Below are 5,923 nucleotides of genomic sequence, written 5' to 3' on the forward strand. Positions count from 1 at the left end.
CAACTGTTCATTTTGCAGCGCAAAAACACAAAAGATATTAGATTTGGCATTATGAAACACACAGAAATATATTAAATATTCACGTGAGACATAGAACCTGGTCATGTTTTTTCATTTGTGTTTGATTTTTTTTTTTTAACTGATGTTCAAGGGCAATTTTGGCATTCAGTGTTGCTCTTCTCCTTGAATTATTTGCAAGGCCGCTCAACGTGCTGGGAGGCAAAAACTGGCAACGAATCTCTATGAATTAGGTACATTTAGAAAGGTAGGGCCTTTTGGACAACATCATTTCAGTTGATATTGCTGTGATGGATATTAAACTTACACTTGTTTAAAAAAAAAAAAAAGAACTTTATTCCTGCAACCTAACTTTTAGGTTTTAGGTTTTTAGTGCCCTGTAGCTGCTCATTTTGTCTGTTGGTAATCCAGCTTTTTGTCTTTTTGGATTTTGTCTTAATTAACTTTATTTGTGTCATTTTATATCAGATTTAATGATTTTGTCTTGTTTGATTCTCACTACATATATAAAATTGTATGTTATTAGTATTAAAGTTTATTAAACCATTACTATATAAAAAATATTAAACCATAGATAATATGAATATATATAACATTGCTCATTTGTTTTTGATGTTAACAATCAGTACTTGATCTTATTTTAGAATCTGATACAGCTGATCATATAATCATTTTAAGCATTGGGCTGAAAGCAACACATTTAAATTGTTATTTGTTTATCTTTATCGTAGAGAATTCTTGACAACCTCTAAAATAACAAAGTGACTTCATTTAAGGGCTCATGTGGACTTTCCAGTAAATCTACCCTTCATCAACTTAAAAATAGTGCTATGTTCATCCTTTTGTCTGTCTGAGTGCCTCAAAGAAACTAATGCATGCGTTTACATCTAGCATGTATTGTAAGTGTATATAGCCTACCTAAAAAGTATTGCTTGTTTGGAAAGCTTATTTTTAAAGAAGTTCATGACCTACCTCCAGTATAGAGCAGTTCCAAAGTGCAGGACAAAAAGATTTTCACCCTTTATGACCTGAACAGCTACAGTCAGTGGACCTGAAAGCAGCTGGAAATGTAAGTCTGTAAGTCTTAAAACTGTACTCTTATGTCTGGCTTTTGATTCAGTTGATCTTTATTGAAATAACTTCATTTTATTTGATTTATATCTGCTCATCTGACCTGTAGTTTTATTCTGTTTAATTATTTGGCCTTAAATCTTTTAATGTTTCAGCATCACACCTTCTTATTTGCTGATTATAACTTATTGATATCTGACTGGTCATTTTATTGTATTTATGTTTTACTTTTTAGTACTTTTTAAATATTTCTAATATTTGAACTTTGTTTTTGAATTCTTTTACAGGCATCTTATATTGTACTTACAAGCTATTCTTAATATAACTGAATCGTTTAATCTTGTTTAATCTTAATCTTTAATCTTTTTTAAAAAATTATTTTAAGGCTGTTTGTTGTTATTATTATGTTAATTACGTCATGTTCTGTCTGATTATCTGTTTCCCAGTCTGTGAAGCAGATCAGAAATACACCAACCTTCATGAGAGATGATACACAAATAAAGTCTGAATTGTGAATGCGCCAAAAATATTTTTATGATATATATATCTGAGAGGAAGCCTTGAACTTAAAGTTAATTTGTCACATACACTGAATGAAACAGGCCCCGAACATGGAATCTCATCTGGCTGACTGCGAAGCGGTGTTTCTCTGGATACTCTGGCATTCATCTCTTTCTCTCTTTCTCTGCATGCATGCGTGTGGTCTCATAAACGGCATCTCTTCCCACTTCGTCTTCATTTTTACGCGCTTTCATTTTTCTCCCCTATTTACCAAAAAAAGCCCCTCTAAACTCATAAACTCCGTGTCTTTGGGGAGGGATCCATCCATCTTCCCAACACCAAATTGAATTGATCTCGGGGGGTGGGATGGGTGGGGAGGTGGGCGCCTCGTTTTCTCAAAAGGGGCCATCTGCGCGCGCTTCCCGCTTTGAATAAACGTGAAAAGTGACAGCACGCGCTGCTGCCGCTGCTCCTGCTGCCTGCCGTCACACGACGCGCGTGCCAATGAGGGCTCCTCGTGCTTTCACTATCACTCATGTGGGGGCGGAGGGGCCGTGTGTTAACTTGAGTGTCCTGTAATTACATTGAAACGTTGCGCTTTATTAATTCTAAGTTAAAATCACAACTTTTCACTTTTAACCGAGGAGTAAAATAATGGCGAATTACAGACAAAATAACACGTTATCGCAAAAATAATGTGCACGTTTCTTCAATTTTATGGCGTTCGTTACTGCAATAATAGAAATTATTATATATACGTCTGCCAGCTGCTTGATATACACTGGTCAGTCATTTGGGGAGTGTAATTGTGGCAGATTACCACTTGGTGGCGCACTAATCTTAAACTACGATGCCTGGAAACTGCTGCTGCACGTGAACTGGATTATTCAAAAATAAAGCAGCTAAATTGTGAAAAGTTGTGAAAACTGTGAAAACATTTTCACTGCTGATTTTTTAAAATCACACGTGTTTTCTTTTAGCTTTCATATAAAGTGACGGAGAATCTAACATTCACCCATGTCTTCCCTCCCCCCAGGCTTGACACAAGACTGGTGATTATTTGGTTCTCCAAAGGGGGGAGAAAAGAGGGAAGCTCCGGGGTCGTGTCCCAGTCATGACCTCCATTGTGTTCTGGAGGGGATGAGATATATCTAAAAGAGTGCTGTGTGTGTGTGTGTGTGTGTGTGTGTGTGTGTGTGTGTGTGTGTGTGTGTGTGTGTGTGTGTGTGTGTGTGTGTGTGTGTGTGTGCGTGCATTGCATTTCAAAGCAGGACAAAATATTGATTCATATACAGCTGTGCAACTGCTGGAGGCATCTGTTGCCTTGTGGATTGAGCACTGTGTGTTTGGAGACTGAATGAACTGGCTCGAGCCCTCTTTGTCTTATGACACAATAGATGGAGAAGACAACAACAACAGAGAAATGTGAAATCAATTGGTGGGGATATATATTTATCACTGATGTTCTGTAGCCTTTATTTAATTTGTTTATCAAGGTTAGACTGCTATATATAGAAGCTGCAGGGGAAAGTCTAAGTAGAGGTGTTCTACTTTGGGTCTCTCCTCATCAAGCTCCTTACTTTATCTCTTAGGGAGAGTCCAGCCAATCTTCAGAGGAAGCAAATTTCCACTGATTGTTTCAGCAGTCTTGTTCTTATGGTCTCTACAACGAGTTTGTGGCCATAGGTGAGGATGGGAATGTAGATTGACCAGTAAATCAAACGCTTTGCTTTGACACTCAGCTCTCTCTTCACTATAATAGATCAGTACAGACCCATCACTGCAGACGCCACCCAGTCTGTCTTTCAGTCTTCCACTTCACTTTCCCATGAACAAGACCCAAAGACACTTAAACTCTTACACTTATTTCAGCAACTTGTGCTTGACCCGGAGTGAGCAATCCACCCTTTACAGTGAGGACTACTGTATCACACTTTCAGCCCTTTTCCACTACTACCTAGTCAAGTTGGCTCAGCACAGCTGAGTTCGTAGGATTTTCCATTAGGTGGTGGTTCCTTGTATCAGGTATGTTTTTAGCGCCTACTCGGCCAGGGTTCCAAGCGATCCAGGGCAATCTGAAAATATGATGTCAACAGACTGAATGATTGGCTAGTCAGTGGCATCACTTGATGAGTCACAAGAACATCTCTTTCTTGAAAGTCAAAACCAACATTTTTAAAACCCAGCAATGAGGGAAATGACTGCACAAAAACTATACCATGGTCCCTGAGGCTGACAAAAAGACACAGACCAGCAGGTATACCATTGCGTTGACATCCTTATACTACCAGCAATGCGAACCAAGCTCTCACTAAGGCTATACATGAACCGAATGACCCATAGCAATTGGCCACTCACCCTGCATTCCCAAAGAACCCCCACAGGATTCTCCAAGAATGCTTTCTTCAAGTCCAGAATACACAATTTGGCTGGTTGGGCTACCTCCCACACACCTTCACACAAGCTGTACCAGGACAGAAACTGCATTGCTCTTCTTAAATCAGTGGTTTGACTAACAAATCCAATCCTCTCCAGCACCCTGGCATACCCTTCACACAGTGGCCGAGGAGTGTGAATCAGCACACCCTCCAGTCCTCCTTCTTAAAAAGGGGGACCATCACTCCGGTCATCCCAAGGCTCTGTCCCTGACTTCCACAAGATGCTGCAGAGGTGTGTCAACCAAGACAGCCCTACAATATCCAGAGTCTTAGAGGACTCACCTTTCTCTCCTCCTCCCCCTCTCCCCCACACTCTGCTTCCAGGTGTGTCAATAGGGATTGTCAAACTATTCTTTGCACCACCTGGCTATATCCTCAGTTGAGGTCATCAGCATTCTATCCCCATTGCATATAGCATAGCAGGAAGCCAGGTCTCCTTCCTTCCTGAGTCTCCTGATGGTTTGCCAGAATTGCCTCAAGGCTGACCGAAAATCTTGCTCCATGGCCTAACCGAGTAATCAACACCTGAGGTTTTGCTTTAGCTACTGCTAGGACCACATTGCTTTACTCGGCATCTTCGTATTTGTCAGCTGTCTCCAAAATCCCACAAGCCAGCCAAGCTTGATAAGACTCTTTTTTTCAGCTGCCTTCACCTCTGACATCTGGTCGGTAAATTACCACCATAACAAACACCAACCACCTTGGGGCCACAACTCTATATTGCAGCTTCGACAATAGGGCTGTGCAACATGGTCTACACGGACTCAGTGTCTACAGCCTCCTTTGTAATGCTGTTGAAGTTGGATTTGAAGATCTCACAGACTGGGACCTCTGTCAGATGCTGCTAATGCACCGTCATTACCCTAGACTACATCAGGTCCATCCAGCATCCTCCCCCACCACCAGATTCAGCTCACTATCAGGTGATGATCAGTTGACAGCTCTACTCCCTTCTTGTTCAAACATGCAGCCACAGATCTAATGAAACATACACATGTACTATATAGCGGTAGGTCTGATGATACAATTAAAAAATCAATGATCGACCTGCGACCTAGGGCAGCCTGGTGCCAGGTGCACTTGTGGACCCCCCTATTCTCACATATGGTGCGTGTTATGGGTAAACAGTGGTTAACACAGATGTCCACATAAAAAGTCCCCCGGAGGGGACAATAGAGCCCAGCTTGGGTACCTTCAAGCACCACATCCATGGATTCCAAGGAGACTGGGTACACTGAGCAGTAAGTGCAAATGATATGAAGGTGCAGAGAAGCAGTCCTCTTGTCCACCACTGAAAACTCCCAACGTGAAGGCACTGAACCACTACAGTCCGTCCTGCGAGTGGCGGGCCCACAGACCGACCCATGTATTGCTTTAATGCAATTTCCAGCCTCGGTCCATCACCCGTGTCCCTCGATTGTTTCTTCATCACAGGGGTTTTTCTGAAACCCATTATCTGGTCTCTCACCATGGATGAGTGGATGTATTGTTTGTCTTAGAAAAACCAGCTAACAGGAAATATCTTAATGCACAATAACTTATTTTTCTTTAATACTTTATATTGGTACTTTTAGTAAGGTTAATCATCTAAATACTTCTTCCACCACTGCTGAACTGTTAATCCACAGAAGTGTGATTATCTCTAAAACTGAACAGCCAAATGCTCAGGCGACACTGACTATAGCATCATAACATTCGTGTCTGCCTTTATCAAAAGAAGAGTAGTTATCTGGAGTGCTTGTTTACATTCTCTTTTCAGAGGCTTACCCAAGGCCTCACTGACTTCATTGTGTTTGTTTCACTAACTGTGTCCAAGCCAGATTGCTATCGCTCCACTGCTTTGATTTTTTGCTCTGAGTGAGTGACTGACATCATTGACGACTGTTTACCTTTTT

Source organism: Rhamphochromis sp. 'chilingali' (assembly GCF_963969265.1).
Source record: "Rhamphochromis sp. 'chilingali' genome assembly, chromosome: 3".
NCBI classification, from domain to species: domain Eukaryota; kingdom Metazoa; phylum Chordata; class Actinopteri; order Cichliformes; family Cichlidae; genus Rhamphochromis; species Rhamphochromis sp. 'chilingali'.